A 20,525-nucleotide genomic window follows, 5' to 3' on the forward strand; every position below is an offset into this window, starting at 1 on the left:
CATGCCACAGTTTGGACAAGGTGCTTGAAAATGTGATCATTTGCAGATCTTCTTGACACCTGCTACTTCCTCGATTTGCATAACCCTACGGCTTGCCCTCTTGGTGTTGCAATTTCAATGTTGAGGAGTGTATTGTTTTATGCAGTTAGTTAAAGAGCTAGAGCTAAGATACATGTTAATCGAATTTGTTTCCTAATATGCTGTCTTAAACAGATCACAGCACCATTCATCTCAGATGCTGGTCGCCCATGTCCGCCACTAGAGGAAGCATACTGCATTGCTTATAGATTACATTGAGCTCAATGTGATCAGTACGCATTAGTGTTGCCAGAATTTTTATTTTACTAAGCAAGCTGGGTAAGGGGAACTGCATTAACGTCAGTTCTGACTAAGTGTATATTCACACAAAGCAGATACGTTGCAGACATTTTTGCGATTGTCCCATTCATAGTGAATGGGGGTTGTATAATTTAATGTGACTGCTGCTGAAACAACTCCATTTAGATGTATGGAATGGATTTTGTAGTCGTAGAAATAGGGCTGGACGAGTTTGCTAAGAAATAAAATCTAGATTTTTTTTTAAACACTTTGGGCGATTTTCGATTTGAATCTCGATTTTCTTATTTTTTTCCCGTTTATTTAACAGTAACACCAAGAGATAATTTAATAAATTATTTTCTTTATATAAATAACTTTTTAACATGTACTTAACTTCACAACTTTTAACCTCTGCAAAGGCTTTTTTTTTTAATCACAAATAAAATTGGAAAAATTTATATCTAAATCGATTATAACTTGTGTTCCCCAGCAGGGAACAGGTTAACAGAATCTATAATCAATTATGCACTGCATACACTAACATCCCTCTCTGCCAGTCACCACCTCAGCCGGTCTCCGACATTGCAGACAAGAGCAGTGTAAATTGCAGCATGGACAGGCAGATAGCGCCGAGCGGACACTTTCGGGAAAGATTACATTATAATGTCTGAAGTCTGAGCAGGACCCTGTGCAGTACCAGCCCCACAATGGGGTGTTAAATAAATTAAGTCTGGATTCACACGACCATGATTGGACAGTGAAAAACGGTCCATGTGTCCACCGGATTTCCTGGCCCGACCACGGTACATGTGAACGGGACTCCTGGAATCATAGTCATTTAGGCTACAATGGCCAATAAAAACTGATCAATTGTCAGTTTTTCAGGTCCATTTTGCCTCAGTGTGTCTCCAAATGGATTTCCTTTGTCAGGGTATTTTTTTTCCAAATCCCCTGAAAACACCACAGCACCAATGTAGATAGTGCCGCAATGTCCTTGTTAGGGATATCACGATACCAGAATTTGGACTTCGATACCGTGTAGTATTGCGATTTCGATACCAAAACGATACTTTACCAACAGTAATAAAAAAAATAAAAAAAAGAAGTTCTTCCATTTTCTGATGTGAGGCGCGTGGTGTGATGAATTTTGAATGTGCCTAACATTAATAGCAATTAACCTCATCATGTTTCTCAGTCATAATGGGTTAATGTGTAAGGTACATGATGGGGTTAATTACTATTAAGGTGAGGCACATGGGAGGTTAAATTCATCACACCTTGTGCCTTACATTTAATAAGTGAAAGAAGTTATTTTCTTTTTTTACAGCGTACACATCATAAATGATGCAAAAAGGTGAAGGTTATTACGGCCACGCCAATGCCCAATATGTGAATATTTTATGTATTGAGACTTATTTTAATGTTTATTGTAAAAAAGGTGTATGTGTATTTTTTGAAAATTTAATAAATATGTTTTTACTTTATTTTTAAACTTTAATGTACTGGCATATATCTATATTACAGTACATTAGTACACAGGCAGTTGTTAGGACATACCTAAGTATGCCCTAGCAGGAAAAATGGTAAGACAGACCTGGGGTCCTTCAATGGACCCTGGGTTGTTTGACCATATATGATATGTACCTCAATCGCGTCACAGGGATTCCGGTGACGCGATCCACGGGGCATCCCCGCTTCTCATTTTCCTCTTGAATGCGGTGGTGGCGGTCAGCTTTGATCGCAGCATTCAGGAGAATAGCGGCGGAGATGAGGTTTCTCTGATCTCTGCCGCTATAGAGCGGGGCTGCGGCTGTGTAATACAGCCCTTGCCTCGCTCCTGACAGTCAGCATGAGGTGATGCGGCCAGCGCTGCACTAATGGGGGTGTTTTGCAGTGCGCCCGCCATGTTCTGTCTTCAGTGACGCCGCTCATTAGTGCAGTGCTGGCCGCATCGCATCATCCTGATGGCGCGCACTTGTGAGGACTCAGGAGCGGGCAATAGCTGTATTACACAGCCGCAGCCCCACACTCATACATTCATGTGTTACAATGCGAAGCTGTGCGGCTGGACAGCTTAGTATCAAAATACATGAAATAACGGTATCGCACCGTTTGGGGGTGCACGGTATCGAAACAGTATCGAAGTTTCGATGCATTGTGCATCCCTAGTCCCTGTAGATAGTGACACAGTGCCACCCCATATAGTGCTACACACGCTTGCAGATAGGACCCCCCTTGCAGACAGCACGCCCAACCCCCTTGTAGATCATACCTTGTAGATTGCAGCACCACTCCCCCTCCCTTGTAGATCGCACTCCCACATGTAGATCAAAGCCCTGTAGCTGCTATTAGGAGCTGAATCCCCGTCCACAGGTTGCCAACGCTCTGACCGTTGAGTCAGCTCATAGTGGGAGCTAAAGTGGCGCGATCTACAAGGAGGGGGGGGGGTCAAAGGGTGGTGGTGCGAGTCGCAAGGGAGGATGGTGGTGCGAGCCGCAAGGGAGGATGGTGGTGCGAGCCGCAAGGGAGGAAGGTGGTGCGAGCCGCAAGGGAGGAAGGTGGTGCGAGCCGCAAGGGAGTATGGTGGTGCGAGCCGCAAGGGAGGAAGGTGGTGCGAGCCGCAAGGGAGGATGGTGGTGCGAGCCGCAAGGGAGGATGGTGGTGCGAGCCGCAAGGGAGGATGGTGGTGCGAGCCGCAAGGGAGGATGGTGGGGCGAGCCGCAAATGAGGATGGTGGTGCGAGCCGCAAGGGAGGAAGGTGGTGCGAGCCGCAAGGGAGGAAGGTGGTGCGAGCCGCAAGGGAGGATGGTGGTGCGAGCCGCAAGGGAGGATGGTGGTGCGAGCCGCAAGGGAGGATGGTGGTGCGAGCCGCAAGGGAGGATGGTGGCGCGAGCCGCAAGGGAGGATGGTGGCGCGAGCCGCAAATGAGGATGGTGGCGCGAGCCGCAAATGAGGATGGTGGCGCGAGCCGCAAGGGAGGATGGTGGTGCGAGCCTCAAGGGAGTATGGTGGTGCGAGCCGCAAGGGAGTATGGTGGTGCGAGCCGCAAGGGAGGATGGTGGTGCGAGCCGCAAGGGAGGATGGTGGTGCGAGCCGCAAGGGAGGATGGTGGTGCGAGCCGCAAGGGAGGATGGTGGTGCGAGCCGCAAGGGAGGATGGTGGTGCGAGCCGCAAGGGAGGATGGTGGTGCGAGCCGCAAGGGAGGATGGTGGTGCGAGCCGCAAGGGAGGATGGTGGTGCGAGCCGCAAGGGAGGATGGTGGTGCGAGCCGCAAGGGAGGGGGTAGTACCTCAAGTTGCTAAATGACGACACTGTGTGACGCAACGTGTCCTCTAGGGGATCACGCAATGTCATTACTCTTATACCAGCATGTAGTTGGACAGGAGCGTTGACACCCAGGTTGTACTGCTCTGACCACGGTTCACGTAGTGTCTCCCATTTTATACTGCGTGGATGTCTCCAGTAGGTACTATTTCTTTAATATATTGATTATATATAGTTCCCTTGATTGTGACAACAATGCCCTAGGTTACACTGGAGCAGCTTATCTTATGCAGTATCACTGCCACTTTTATCTTGCTATGAGAGAATTTTCTCATAAATCAATAGTGTAGATATAACGTCTATTGCTCTTCTCACCGCTAACTAGGTTATCTAGCTTGGCAATTGTAACTTTATTATATATGCAGGTCATTGCTAGGCAACGGCTGGGTAATCATTTTTCAAACCAATATGGCCGCCGGATCATTTTCGGCAGGTATCATGAACAATATGGAGATAGCCTAGGTCCCATATCTATCTTTATCAATATGGCCAACGGATAACTTCCAATATGAACAGCGCATGCGCTGACATGTCAGATTAAGCACAAAACTGATTTTTACTTAATGCTAATGGTATCCCTCACCTGTTGTGTTTGGGAATGCGCAATTAAGTCACTAGAACGCCGAAAATGGAGCAAAATGCACAATGGAATGGAATGTAAATCCACAAGACACCATGGTAAATTAACACATTTTTAACACAGGTCTATATTGTATTTGTTTATTGTACTGTATGCACTTTATGACTATATTAATACACTAGTATATTTCTATATTTGTTCTAAATAGAAGTTGGCTATTGTGGATTTTATATCCAGTTTTAAAATGTACCACAATCTAACATTACTGTATTTAAAAAAAAAATAAAAAAATTAATTGTATTAATTATATGTAATAGGGACCAAATCGCTTTGTCGTTATTTATACCACTGTTTTGTGCACATGTAAGGCCATTGGGGGAGGCAGGGACACAAGGCGCAGGTTGTCAGATGGGGCAGACCAGGCGGTGCATCTTTCTGCAGCAAGGAGCCACTAAAGAATCGATTCAATGACTCAGACGATTCTTTTTTTCAACAGAAACCTTGAGGGCGAATTAATCGAATTAATTTTACTAATCGCCCAGCCCTACGTAGAAATATCTGCAACAAATCTGTCTTGTGTGAACATACCCTAAAACCATTTTTTCTTTATTAATTATATCTCAAAAGAGGTAAACTTGGCCCAAAGGCTTCAGAATTTTAGTGAAGAAACAACAATTATTGACTTGTTGTAGAGACACATGGATAAAACTGATCCTCTAAGGTGCAATCTGTACTAGAAAAAGTTGCATTAAGAGTCGGATGTCTTACATAAAATGGACTTTATTGAACAGCAGGTACTGAACCTTGAGCAATGAAAACATGAAGATGATAATGAATCATATGCCTCATAACCGCTTCAATTTTCCACAGTATTTTAGTTTCTAAATTCTTCCTCAAGAAGTAACACGTGACACTAGGTTTTCCTTGTGTGATAGTGTAACGAATTCAAAGGGTTTTCCATTGACATGAATGGTAATGATACTTGTATAAACAATACATTTGGATGTTAGAACATGCTAATTATATAGAGATGAGTGTTATTACTTCGTTTTACATGAGCAGATTTCCTCCAATGTAGATTTCCTCCATTGAGCACTGATGGACAATAAAAGCCCCGACAAGACCACCTAAAACCCCTCAGCTTACGTAGTTAATGCATAAACATAAGTAAAAAGAATGTTGCAGCAAACCACTTGCATAAATGCAGCGTAGTTGCGTAGTGTCCAAAGAGGGGAGAAAGGGTCTTCCTCAGGGGTGTTTTTGTAATGAGGTACATTTTACTTTATAAAAGACAACTTATCAGTTTGTTCTTGTTAGAAGATGTGTGAATAATAAAGCACACTTACCCGTCTTCTCTCCCTAGCGGGCACCATGCAGGCACTGGAACCAGTGTCTCTCCATATGCAGTGTGCCGGGGCAGGCGCTAAGCACCGACGACGCGGCTCCCCTTGCATGCGCAGTGCAACAGAAAAGAGACACCAAAATGCAGCACCCGTCCGTATGCAGTGCGCACTGCACAGGGATGGGCGCTGCTTTTGTTGTCTGTTTTCTGTTGCACTGCGCGTGCGTGTGTGGCGTTCGCCCCGATGCATGCGCACTGCGTACGAACGAGTGTCTGCATGGTACCCACTGGGGAGAGAAGAGGGGTAAGTGCGCTTGATTATGCACACATCTTATAACAATTACAAACTGATACGTTGTCTTTATAAAGTAAAATGTACTTCATTACAAAAACACCCCTGAGGAAAGCCACATTGCGGCAATATGCATGGGCCATTCAGACCCCTTCTCCCCTCTTTGGACACTACGCAACTATGCTGCCGCAGATCGCCTTTCCAGGAAGTTCATTTTCCATACCAATCACTGACAGATGTAGTGCTCCCTCTCTATATGTATAAGAGGTGCAGATGCAGTGTGTTATGTCCAGGCTGCTGCTGCAAAAATAACACCTCAGATGCGGCAGATCTTCTTTTTGAAAAGTATAAGGGAACTCATATCAATTCATCAAGGATGGACAGGAACCTCGCCCTTACCCTTCAAGGTTCTGCAGTGCCACGTTGGAGTTCTGTGGTTTTCATAAATTCACTGTGCTTATAACTTACAGTAGGGCTATACCATATATAATAAAAAACTCCCCAACTTTCTAATATACTTTATAGTTTTATTCCCCACGGGTTTGCCGCCGATAACGCAGTACAAATCTGCTGACCGTTTGTTACAGAAGGTGTGTGAATGTGTGAGTGGTGGCCCTTCCCCCTCATCTACGTTGGTGCAGAATTTGTTCGCTGCATGTTGGATGCGAGTCTACTAGCCCCAGGAAGAAGCCATCACTGAAAACCTGAGTTGGGTCTTTTGGACGCATTTATAATAATATGAATGTGTTTTACTATTTGTGATCTTCCCCCTATAGACATATGAATTGAAGAAAGGTGGGACATTTCATCTTCCCTGAGAGCTTGTGGAAACATTGGAGGTTGGTTGAGGAATATCAGCCAAAGTGTAACTGGATCAGTTCCCTTATTCTCCTCTAAAAGTTGGCGGCGAGAGACTATACAATCTCTAAAATTTACCCGCTTGATGCAGAAAGATAATATTTTTTTTTATTGAAACACATTTGAGTACTTTGGGAATATTTAACCAATTAACAGTGTGCACAAAATGCTCAGCAAGAGAACCCGTTAAGGTGGTTTGTCCGGATGATCATTTTGGCCCAGTTTTCCATATTTTGTGTTCTGACTAAAGTAGGGTTGAACGATGCATCGATATACCGATACTAGTTAGATGTCGTGCACCCTCAAAAAGTTAAATACTGTGAATTAATGTATTTCGATACTAAGCTGTGCGGCTGTGTAATACAGCCATTGCCCTGCTCCTGACAAGTGTGCGCGCGGTCAGCGTGATGTGACGAAGCCGGCGCTGAATTCAGAAAACATGGCGGGTGCACTGCAAAAAAAACCCATGTTCTATCTTCAGTGCCGGCACCGCCGATCAATAGTGCAGCGCTGGTCACATCACCCCATGCTGAGCGCACGCGCACACTTGTTGTCAGAAGAGGGGCAATGGTTGCAGTACACAGACGCAGCCCCGCTCGAACGCCGGATATCAGAGAAACCTCTCATCTCCACTGCTATTCCTTTGAATACCGCAAGCAAAACTGACCGCAGTATTGAAGATAATGAGAAGGGGGATGCCCCTTTGATTGCGTCACAGGGAATCCCAGGGCCATCTGACTAGATTTCCTGTAAGGATATACCCAAGTATGCCCTAACAACTGTGTGTTATCAGTGCACAGGCTAATGTACTAGCCTATAGATATATGCCAGTACATTAAAGTTTAAAAAAAAAAACATTTATTTTTTTTTACAATAAAATAAAAGTCTCAATACATAAAACATACATACATTCGGTATGGTCGCGACTAATAACCTACACAACAAATTTGTACCGTCACTTATCATGTGTATGGTGTAAAAACGTCCTTCTTTCACTTATTAATGTGAGGCACGAGGTGTTATGAATTTAGTACCTCCATGTGCCTCACATTAATAGTAATTAACCCCATCATGTACCTCACACATTAACCCAACGTTGTCCAGTATGACTGAGAAACATGATGGGGTTAATTACTATGTGAGGCACATGGAGGTTCAAAATTCATCACACCACGTGCCTCACATAAGAAAATGGAAGAACTTTTTTTTTTTTTAATTGTTGGCAACGTATCGTTTTGATATCGAGAATCGCAATACTGCACAACATATCAGTATCGAAGTCCAAATTCTGGTATCGTGACAACCCTAGCAAAGATGTATTGTTTACTTAGGGCCTGTTCATACCAGCGCTGGGTTCCGTTGATGGGTTCCATCAGACCTTTCCGTCAGGGGAACCCATCAACGGAAAGGCAAACGGAAACCGTAGCTTTCCGTTAGCATTACCATTGATTTCAATGGTAATGCTTCCGTTGCTAATGGACTTCATTTGTCTCCGTTCCGTAAGGTTTCCGTTTTTTTGACGGAATCAATAGCACAGTCAACTTTACTATTGATTCCGTCAAAAAAGCGGAAGCCTTATGGAACGGAGACATACGGAAACCATTAGCAATGGTAATGCTAACGGAAAGCTATGGCTTCCGTTTGCCGTTCCGTTGATGGGTTCCTCCGACGGCAAGGTCTGACGGAACTCATCAATGGAATATAACGCTGATGTGAACACTCTACTGTTCAGCTGTTTTCCCTATTGAAATGAACTTTCTTATTAACCCCTTAATGACCGGGCATGTTTGTACCTTAATGACCAAGCCAGATTTGTCAAATCTGGTATGTCTGACTTTATCAGAGAATAACTCTGTGAAAGTTTTGAATATCCAAGTAATTCTGACATTGTTTTTTCGTCACATGTTGTACTTTATTTTAGTGGTAAAAGTAGACTGATACAATATGCGGAAATTAATAAAAAAATAGAAAAATGGAAGAAATTTTGTAAAAATTACCATTTTCCCCTATTTTTAACTGCAATATGTCACATATGTACACACATACTGTACAATTTTTTTAATTAAATATATATTTCCATCTCTTTACTCCATTTTGGCAGCACTTTTGAAAAAATAAAATAAATTTTCAGCAATTTAGAGGACTTACAAATTAAATAATAATTTTTATAAATTTTGAAGTACATTTTGTTTTCCTGCACCAAGCCAGGTTTTCAGAGGCTCATAGGTGTCAGAATGGTGGAAACCCCCACAAATGACCCCATTTAGAAAACTAGACCCCTTAAGGTATTTACCTAAGGGTATAGTAAGTATTTTAACGCCACAGTTTTTTGCTAAATTTAATACATAGCAGGTGAAAAAAAAAAATATTTCACTTTTTTTCATAAAAGTATCAGTTTGAAGACCAATTTCTTTGTAAAGCGACCATGAGAATGAAGAAACACACCACAAAATCTATCACCCTGTTTCTCCTGTTTTCAAAAATACCAACATTGTGGCCCTAATGCGCTGCCTGGACACACGGCAGGACCCAAAAGGAAGGGAGCACCCGGAGGCTTTCAGGACTCATATTTTGCTTGAAAATGTTTTAGGCCCCACTGTACATTTGGAGAGGTTTTGAGCTGCGAGAACGATAGAAACTCCCCATAAACTACCCCATTTAGAAAACTAGACCCCATAAGGTATTTATTTAGGGGTATAGTAATTATTTTGACCCCACAGTTCTTTGCTAAATTTAATGCATATCAGGTGAAAAAAATAATAATTTCACTTTTTTCATAAAAGTATTTGTTTGAAGACCGATTTCTTTGTAAAGCGACCATGAAAATGAAGAAACACACCCCAAAATCTATCACCCTCTTTCTCCTGTTTTCAAAAATACCCACATTGTGGCCCTAATGCGTTGTTTGGACACACGGCAGGGCCCCAAAGGAAGGGAACACCCGGAGGCTTTCAGGACTCATATTTTGCTTGAAAATGTTTTAGGCCCCAATGTACATTTGGAGAGGCTTTGAGCTGCCAGAATGATAGAAACTCCCCATAAACTACCCCATTTCGAAAACTAGACCCCTTAAGGTATTTATCTAGGGGTATAGTTAGCATTTTGACCACACAGGTTTTTCGCTAAATATATTGAAATTAGTCTGTAAGGATTAAAATCTACTTTTTTTCTGAAACATAGAAATTTTTATTATTTACAAGGAATAACGAAGAAAATGCACCCCAACATTTGTAAAGCAATGTCTCCCGATTACGACAATACCCCATATGTGGTAATAAACTGCTGTTTGGACACACAGCAGGGCTCAGAAGGGAAGGAGCGCCATTTTGATTTATGATTTTGCTGGAATGGTTTTCGGTGCCATGTCGCATTTGCAATGCACTGGAGGGACCAAAACAGTGGAAACCCACCAAAAGTGACCCCATTTTGGAAAAACCTTCAAGGAATTTTTCTAGGGGTATAGTGAGCATTTAGACCCCACGGGTCTTTTGCAGAGTTTATTAGAATTAGGGCGCGAAAATTAATATCAACATTTTTTCCACTAAAATGTTGCATTTTCTCATTTTCACAAGGGATAAAGGAGGAAAAAAACAACCATTTTTTATAAAGCAATTTCTCCCGAGTACGGAAATACCCAACATGGGGTCATACGTTTTTTCATTAGAAATGAATTAACCCTTTCAGGACTGATCCATTTTTTGCTTTCATATTTTAGATTTTCACTCCCCGCTTTCCAAGAGCCATAACTTTTTTATTTTTCCATCAATAGAGCGGTGTGAAGGCTTATTTGTTGCGGGACAATCTGTAGTTTTCATTGGTACCATTTTGGGGTACATGCGATTTTTTTTGATCACTTTTTATTCAATTTTTTTTATGCAATCCTGAGCAAAAAACAGGAATTCTGACACAGTTTTTTAGGTTTTCTTTTTGCGGCGCTCACCGTACGCTATAAATGACATTTTTACTTTATTCTGCGGGTTGGTACGATTACGGCGATACCATATGTATATAGGTTTGGTCCTTTTTTTTAGCGTTTGCGCAATAAAATGACTTATTTATAAAAAAAAAAAATTCTGTGTCACCATATTCTGAGAGCCGTAATTTTTTAATTTTTTAGTCAAAAAAGCTGTGTAAGGGCTTGTTTTTTGCGGGACGGATAGAAGTTTTTATTGGTACTATTTTCGGGTACATGCGACTTTTTGATCACTTTTTATTCTTTATTTAGGGAGCGGTGGTGACCCAAAAAATTGCCATTCTGTCGTAGTTTTTTATTGGTTTTTTTTGGGGTGTTCATCGTGCGGGAAAAATAACATTATAGTTTTATAGTTGGGTTCGTTACGAACGCGGTGATACCAAATATGTGTACTTTTTTAACGTGTTCATTTTTTTTCTATAATAAAAGTCTTATTATAGGAAAAAAGCATTTAGTGTTTATAGAACTTATAACTTTTATTTTTACACTTTTTTTAAAACATTTTTATTACTTTTTTTTAACTTTTTTAACTTGTCCCACTAGGGGACACTTAGTCTTGCAGCTTTGATCGCTGCTAGAGTACATTACACTACACACGTAGTGTAATGTACTCTAACTGTCATTGTGACGTGACTGTCACACTGACAGGAAGCAGAGGAGGAACGGCCGGAGGCTGTTCCTCCGAGGCTTCCGTGCATGGCAACCCGGAGGTCATTATCTGACCTCCGATTGCCGTGACAAGCATCGGTAGCCCCCACGATCACTTCGTGGGGGCTGCTGATGTGCTTCAAACCACTTAAATGCGGCGACGGCAATCCGTCGCCGCACTTAAGGGGTTAACTGCCGAAATCAGCGGCGATGGTCCGCTGTCCGGCGAGGCTGATGTCTCAGCTGTCTAGGACAGCTGTCAGCGCGGGTCTGTCACTCTGTGTTTACACAGAGTGACAGTTTGAAATGCGGACGAAAATGAACGTCATGGTGCGGGAACTAGCAGCCGACCATGACGTTCATTTTCGTCCTTGGTCGTTAAGGGGTTAAAGTGGTACGTGTATTCAGGAAGGAATGCTCTAAAACGTTGTATCTTTTTTTACATTTTGGTTGCTTTGTGCAGAGAATGCCAGAAATACTTTTACGTCTATAATTTGAGGACGTGTCCAAAGTGATGTATCCAGCATGTAGGAAGTAGTAAAAGGGCTAAACTAAAATATTGTGAAAGCAATAAAAGATTTCTACAATTTCAGCATTTTGTATACTTAGAATTAAAAGAATATTAGTGGTCAGTTCCAGAAACATTACAGAATTAGGGACCAGAAACAAAATGACATAAGTGTGTCAAACTGTATTTTCCATCATAGAGACACCGACTGAATATCTATAAAAATAAAAACCACAATACCTTATGCTGGAGGGGTTAAAATCTGTATACTGATATTTAGGGCTTTTCAGACTAGATACTTGCATTACATTGGTTAACAGGCCCACCCACAATCAGGTACATTTTCAGTCTTTTAAGCCTTTAATGACCAGCCTATTAACCCTTTAATGACCAGCCTATTTTAAACCTTAATGACCAAGCTATTTTTTACGTCTTACCATCGCTGCATTCCAAGAGCTATAAAGTTTTTTATTTTTGCATCGACATACACTACCGTTCAATAGTTTAGGGTCACTTAAAAATGTCCTTACTTTTGAAAGAAAAGCACAGTTTTTTTCAATGAAGAGAACATTAAGTTAATCAGAAATACACTCTATACATTGTTAATGTGCTAAATGACTATTCTAGCTGCAAACGTCTGGTTTTTAATGCAATATCGACATAGGTGTATAGAGGCCCATTTCCAGCAACTATCACTCCAGTGTTCTAATGGTACATTGTGTTTGCTAACTGTGTTAGAAGGCTAATGGATGATTAGAAAACACTTGAAAACCCTTGTGCAATTATGTTAGCACCGCTGTAAACAGTTTTGCTGTTTAGAGGAGCTATAAAACTGACCTTCCTTTGAGCTAGTTGAGAATCTGGAGCATTACATTTGTGGGTTCGATTAAACTCTCAAAATGGCTAGAAAAAGAGAGCTTTCATGTGAAACTCGACAGTCTATTCTTGTTCTTAGAAATTAAGGCTATTCAATTGCCAAGAAACTGAAGATTTCCTACAACGGTGTGTACTACTCCCTTCAGAGGACAGCACAAACAGGTTCTAACCAGAGTAGAAAGAGAAGTGGGAGGCCCCGCTGCACAACTGAGCAACAAGACAAGTACATTAGAGTCTCTAGTTTGAGAAATAGACGCCTCACAGGTCCTCAACTGGCAGCTTAATTAAATAGTACCCGCAAAACGCCAGTGTCAACGTCTACAGTGAAGAGGCGACTCCGGGATGCTGGCCTTCAGGGCAGAGTGGCAAAGAAAAAGCCATATCTGAGACTGGCTAATAAAAGGAAAAGATTAATATGGGCAAAAGCACGCAGACATTGGACAGAGGAAGATTGGAAAAAAGTGTTATGGACAGACGAATCGAAGTTTGAGGTGTTTGGATCACACAGAAGAACATTTATGAGACGCAGAACAACTGAGCATGGGGTGAAATTTCTCCCGATTACCTCAGCAAATTAACAGCTAGAATGCCAAAGGTCTGCAATCCTGTAATTGCTGCAAATGGAGCATTCTTTGGCGAAAGCAAAAGATTGAAGGAGAAAATTATTATTTCAAATAAAGATCATTATTTCTAACCTTGTCAATGTCTTGACTATATTTTCTAGTCATTTTGCAACTCATTTGATAAATATAAGTGTGAGTTTTCATGGAAAACACAAAATTGTCTGCGTGACCCCAAACTTTTGAACGGTAGTGTAGCTGTATAAGGTCTTGTTTTTTGCGGGACAAGTTGTATTTTTTAATAACAGCATTTAGGGGTACATATTTATTGAATAACTTTTATAAACTTTTTTTTTTGACCCAGAAATGTTGCCACTATTTTTTGCGTCCTAAATCTACGCCGTTTACCGTTTGCTATAAATAACACAATAACTTTATTCAGCGATTGCAACAATACCAAATTTATATAGATTTTGTTTGTTTTACTACTTTTACACAGTAAAATTATCAAGATTTTTTGTTGTTGTGTCTCCATATTTGAAGAGCCATAACTTTTTTATTTTTCCACCGATGCAGTTGTATGAGGGCTTTTTTTTTTTTTGTAGTTTTTAATGGTACCATTTTGAAGCAGATGCGACTTTTTATCACTTTTTGAAATAATTAACTGTTAAATAATGTACTAACTTTATAGTCGGTGTCGTTACGGACGCGGCGATACCAAATATGTGTAACCTTTTTACTTTATGTTAGTTTTTTAACCCCTTCCCGCTCCTGGACGTACTATTAGGTCATGGTAACTATAGCGTTCGCGCTCCATGACCTAATAGTACGTCTCGGGAGTAACGGCCGTTTCGGCCGTCCTCCCGATACATACAGGAGAAGTGACAGCTGCTGTCTCGTACAGCAGCTGTCACAGCTCCTACAGCGGGGACCGATCGCTGTGTCCCCTCTGATTAACCCCTTAAAAGTCGCGTTCAATAGAGTTCGCGGCTTTTTAGGGGTTAAGCTACAATCACCTGCCTGGTACACAATAGCAACCAGCGATGGTGACTATGGCAACCGGACACCAAGCAATGGCGTCCGGCTATGCCATCGACGGAAGCCTAGTGAGTCCTGACAAAGTCAGGACCCACTATGCTTGCTGTCAGTGAGTAGCTGACAGTTCTAATACACTGCACTACGCATGTAGTGCAGTGTATTAGAATTGCGATCAGGGCCTCCTGCCCTCAAGTCCCCGAGTGGGACAAAGTAAAAAAAAAAAGATGTGTAAAAATAAGAAAATAAAAGTTTGAAAAGTAAAATCCCCCTTTTTACCTTATCACTCATTTATTATTAATAAAAATATATAAACAAACAAATAAACTATACATAATTGGTATCGCCGCGTCCGTAACGGCCTGAACTACAAAATTATTTCGTTATTTATCCCGCACGGTGAACGCCCTAAAATAAAATAATAATAAACCGTACCACAATCACAATTTTTTGGTCACTTCACCTCCCAAAAAATGGAATAAAAAGAGATCAAAAAGTCGCATGTACCTAAAAATGGTTCTGATCGAAACTACAGTTCGTTACGCAAAAAATAAGTCCTCGCACGGCTTTATTGATGGAAAAATAAGAACGTTCTGGCTCTTAGAATAAGGTAACACAAAAAGTGAATGATTTTTTACAAAAAGTATTTTATTGTGCAAACACCATAAGACATAAAAAAAAACTATAAACATCTGGTATCGCCGTAATCGTATCGCCCCGCAGAATAAAGTGAATATGTCATTTATAGCGCACGGTGAACGCTGTAAAAAAAAAAATAGAATAAAAAAACAATAGTAGAGTTGCTGTTTTTTAGTAACTACACCACCTAAAAATAGAATAAAAACTGATCCAATGGCCGCATGCACCCCAAGAAAACTACAATGGATTCCTCAAGGGGTCTAGTTTCCAAAATGGGGTCACTTTTGGGGGGTTTCCACTGTTTTGGCACCACAAGACCTCTTCAAACCGGACATGGTGCCTAATAAAAAGGAGGGCTCAAAATCCTCTAGGTGCTCCTTTGCTTCTGAGGCCGGTGTTTCAGTCCATTACCGCACTAGGGCCACATGTGGGATATTTCTCTAAACTGCAGAATCTGGGCAATAAATATTGAGTTGCGTTTCTCTGATAAAACTTTTTGTGTTATAAAAAAAAAAATGGTATAAAGAGGATTTTCTGACAAAAAAAAAATATGTAAATTTCACCTCTACTTTGCTAAATTTCTGTGAAACACCTAAAGAGTTCATAAACTTTCTAAATGCTGTTGTGAATACTTTGAGGGGTCTAGTTTCTAAAATGGGATGTTTGATAGGGGTTTCTAATATATAGGCCCCTCAAAGCAACTTCAGAACTGAACTGGAACCTAAAAAAATAAATAAATGAGGCAATACTTCGCTTCTTACATTATACTGATAATGAGCAGTGCCCACACCGAGATGACCCCAGTTTTGACCGTTTGTATAAACTGAGACCCCTATTAGACCGTTTCAGTGCCCGGTTTTCCCAAGCATACACCCCCGAGAAGTGTATTTCTATTGATGAGTCCTTGGTACATTTTAACGGGAGGGTTTAATTCCGCGAGTACCTGCCGGGTAAGAGGGCAAGGTATGGCGTGAAGATGTATAAGCTGTGCGAGAGTGCATCATGGTATACCTACAGATTTAGGATATATGAAGGGAAGGACAGCAGTATTCAGCCCCCAGAATGCCCCCCCCCCCTTACTGGGAGTTAATGCAAAAATTGTGTGGGATTTGGTGCACCCACTGCTGGACCAGGGTTACCACCTCTACCTGGATAATTTTTATACCAGCATCCCACTCTTCAACTGCCTCGCTTCCAGAAGTCCTGCGGCATGCGGCACTGCTAGAAGAAATATGAGAGGCCTCCCTAAGACTCTGCTGGGCAGACAAGAAGGGGTGAGAGCAGGGCACAATCTAGCAGCAACATATTGTGTGTCAAGTACAAGGACAAGAGAGATTTCCTTGTATTGACAACAATACACGCCCACACCAGTACCCATGTACCTGTACGAGGTACCAGTACAGAGACCCCCAAACCAGACTGCATCCTGGACTACAATAGGTACATGGGAGGGGTGGACTTGTCAGATCAAGACCTGAAGCCCTACAGCGCCATGCGGTGTGGTTTAAGAAGCTGGTCGGGCACATCATACAGATGGGCATTGTACAACGCGTACGTGCTACATCGATGTGCAGGCCAGACGGGAACTTTCCTGGAATTTCAAGAGGTGATTATCAAGTACCTAATCTTTAGGGACCAAGAAGGGGGGGCACCCAGTACTTCTGGAAGCGAGGCCACACGCATCGTACCAGGGCAACACTTTCCAGGAGAAGTTCCCCAAACTGGCAAGAAGGGAAAATGTAAAAAGAGGTGCAAAGTCTGCTATAAGAGGGGGATAAGGGAGGACACAATATATCAATGTGACACGTGTCCCGAAAAACCAGAGCTCTGTATGAAAGAGTGTTTTAAAATTTATCATACATCCCTTGATTTATAATTTACCCCAATTTTACTTACCCTGATGCACTCCGCACAGCTTATCCCCCCTCGTCTTTCCACTCTGGGCCCTGCTGTGTGCCCAGGCAGCTGATAACAGCCACATGTAGGGTATTGCCGTACCCAGGAGAACCCACATTCCAGTTTATGGGGTGTATGTCTCCGGTCAAAATGCTCACTACACCTCTAGATGAATGCCTTAAGGGTGTAGTTTTTAAAACGGGGTCACTTCTTGCGGGTTTCAACTGTACTGGTACCTCAGGGGCTTCTGCATACATGACTTCGCACCAGAAAATCCCCAGTAGGCCAAATGGTGGTCCTTTCCTTCTGAGGCTTCCCATGGGCCCAAACGGCAGTTTATCACCACAAATGGGGTATCGCCGCACTCAGGACAAATTGGGCAACAAAATGGAGTATTTTATTTCTTGTGAAAATAAGAATTTGAGCTAAAACTACATATTATTGGAAAAAATATATATTTTTTTTAATTCCCAGCCCAATTCAAATAAGTTCTGTGAAGAAACTATGAGGTCTAAATGGTCACATTATCCATAAATGAATTCCTTGAGGGGTTGTAGTTTCCAAAATGGGGTCACTTATGGTGGGTTTCCATTGCTTTGATACCTCTGGGGCTCTGCAAATGCGACATGGCACCCGAAAACCAATCCAGCTAATCTGGACTCCAACAAACACATAGCGCTCCTTTCCTTCTGAGCCCTCCCATGGGCCCAAACGGCAGTTTATCACCACAAATGGGGTATTGCCGCACTAAGGACAAATTGGGCAACAAAATGGGGTATTTTGTTCCCTGTGAAAATAAGAAATTTTGATCACAAATGACATCTTATTGGAAAAAATTACTTTTTTTTAATTTTACAGCCCAATTCAAATCGGTGCTGTGAAAAAACTGTGGGGTCAAAATGGTAACAACAACCATAAATGAATTCCTTGAGGGGTGTAGTTTCCAAAATGGGGTCACTATTGGGGGATTCTTACTGTTTTGGCACCTGAACACCTCTTCAAAGCTGGCATGCTGCCTAAAATATATTCTAATAAAAAAAGAGGCCTCAAAATGCACTAGGTGCTTCCTTGCTTCTAGGGCTTGTACATTTCTAAAAATTGCAGAATCTGGACAATACATATTTAGTAGTGTTTCTCTGGTAAAACCTTCTGTGTTACAGAAAAAAAAATTTCAATTCAGCAAGAAAAATGAAATTTGCAAATTTCACCTCCACTTTGCTTTAATTCCTGTGAAATGCCTGAAGGGTTAAAAAACTTTCTAAATGCTGTTTTGAATACTTTGAGGGGTCTAGTTTTTAAAATGGGGTGTTTTATCAGGATTTCTAATACATAAGCCCCTCAAAGCCACTGCAGAACTGAACAGGTACCTTAAAAATCTGTTCACATTAACCCATTATGACTGAGAAACATGATGGGGTTAATTACTATTAATGTGAGAGGCACGTGGAGGTTAAATTCATCATCACACCACGCGCCTCATATCAGAAAATCTGTTGGTGCGGTTTTTCAGGTGGAACTCCATGCGGGCTCCAGGACAGATATGCTGTGTACTTTTACGCTGCGTATCCACCTTGTGTGAAAATGGCCTTACTGTGGACAAAGGTTGCATGGAGAATGGTTATCTAGTTTCCCCCCTTGTGCGCAAAGTCTGTTCAGTAGGTATAGTCATGTTGTCTGAGGCGAATGGCAAAAAGAAGCATTAAACTGCAAACAGATCTGGCATCCACATAGTCATGTTTTAAAGGAAATTTTTAGGCTCTGTTCATAACATTTTAGGTGGCTTTTCAGAATAAGCTGCAATGTGTGTGGGTACATGAGGAATAACACTATTTCTGGCCATTGTATTATGCATTTTTTTTTAGAAGTATTCCCCTCTGCAGGCTCGCTCTCTAATTCTAACATTTCTCAGAGCTAGTGGGTGGAGCCTAACTGCTATCATGTCTTCTATACACTGCACACAGAGAAGAGGAGAATCCTGCTCTCCTATCCCTATCACACATATAGACGCAGAATGGAGGACATTATACAGAAATAATGAGCAGTGTAGCTGTGAACCAAGCACTGGAGTGAGATAGAACACTTACTGGAAGCAGCATCTGTGTCTGTTTCTCTGCATCTCTCTTACTTTGCTCCTGCTCCATTCTCCCCCTTTCCTCTCCATAGACTTCTATGGGCAGCTATAACCTGATCCTTCAGTGAGCGGATAGTCGGTCTTATTTTGAGGAGTGTGATTTAGTCGTAATTTCAGAGTGATTGAACAGTTAACAGGGGGAGTGGAGCCTGATAAGTGGAAAAGAGGCCATTTTTTTTAATTTATAATACAAAGTGTCTTATAGTCACTTGTCCACAGGATAGGTCATTAGTATATGATCGGTGGGGGTCCGACATCCAGACCCCTCACCGATCAGCTGCTCTGGCTGCCGGATGTTATGCAGTGTATGTAGAGTTCAGAGCTGGAAGCAGATGGCTCTGTACACTGCATTGCGGCTGTGCTGCAGAACTTAAAGAGGCTCTGTCACCAGATTTTGCAACCCCTATCTGCTATTGCAGCAGACAGGCGCTGCAATGTAGATATGAGTAACGTTTTTATTTTTAAAAAAACGAGCATTTTTGGCCAAGTTATGACCATTTTTGTATTTATGCAAATGAGGCTTGCAAAAGTCCAAGTGGGCGTGTCTAAAGTAAAAGTCCAACTGGGCGTGTATTATGTGCGTACATCGGGGCGTTTTTACTACTTTTACTAGCTGGGCGTTCTGACGAGAAGTATCATCCACTTCTCTTCAGAACGCCCAGCTTCTGGCAGTGCACAGACACACAGCGTGTTCTCGAGAGATCACGCTGTGACATCACTCACTTCCTGCCCCAGGTCCTGCATCGTGTCGGCCACATCGGCACCAGAGGCTACAGTTGATTCTGCAGCAGCATCAGTGTTTGCAGGTAAGTAGCTACATCGACTTACCTGCAAACGCCGATGCTGCTGCAGAATCAACTGTAGCCTCTGGTGCCGATGTGTCCTCGCTCGTCCGACACGATGCAGGACCTGTGAGTGACGACACAGCGTGATCTCTCGAGAACACGCTGTGTGTCTGCACTGCCAGAAGCTGGGCGTTCTGAAGAGAAGTGGATGATACTTCTCTTCAGAACGCCCAGCTAGTAAAAGTAGTAAAAACGCCCCGATGTACGCACATAATACACGCCCAGTTGGACTTTTACTTTAAACACGCCCACTTGGACTTTTGCAAGCCTCATTTGCATGAATACAAAAATGGTCATAACTTGGCCAAAAATGCTCGTTTTTTTAAAATAAAAACGTTACTGTAATCTACATTGCAGCGCCTATCTGCTGCAATAGCAGATAGGGGTTGCAAAATCTGGTGACAGAGCCTCTTTAAACTTTGCTCCTATTCACTTGAATAGTGCTGCAGCTCAGCCACTATTCTGGACCGGAAGCAATCGGATTCCGGCATGGACATCTGGTGCCTGGAGGCAGCCAGAGCAGCTGATCAGTGTGGGGTCCGGGTTCCTGTGGATAGGTCATCAGTTGTCCGTACCCGGGCCACCCCTTTAAACGCGATACAAGTAATTTCTGAACAAAGCAGACAAAAAAGTACAACCTTTTCATTTTTTACTTCAAGCTGCAAGCACATAGATTAGTTGTACCCATCTGCTATTACAA

General features: G+C 42.1%; 1 protein-coding gene across 2 annotated transcripts in view; it reads right to left on the minus strand.

The window, feature by feature from the left end:
- SRFBP1 (serum response factor binding protein 1) overlaps positions 1 to 20,525 on the minus strand; it is a 139,010-nt gene that overhangs the window by 41,064 nt on the left and 77,421 nt on the right. The gene's annotated exons all lie outside the window — the stretch shown is intronic.

This window comes from Rhinoderma darwinii, chromosome 1 (assembly GCF_050947455.1).
Source record: "Rhinoderma darwinii isolate aRhiDar2 chromosome 1, aRhiDar2.hap1, whole genome shotgun sequence".
Taxonomy (NCBI): Eukaryota; Metazoa; Chordata; class Amphibia; order Anura; family Rhinodermatidae; genus Rhinoderma; species Rhinoderma darwinii.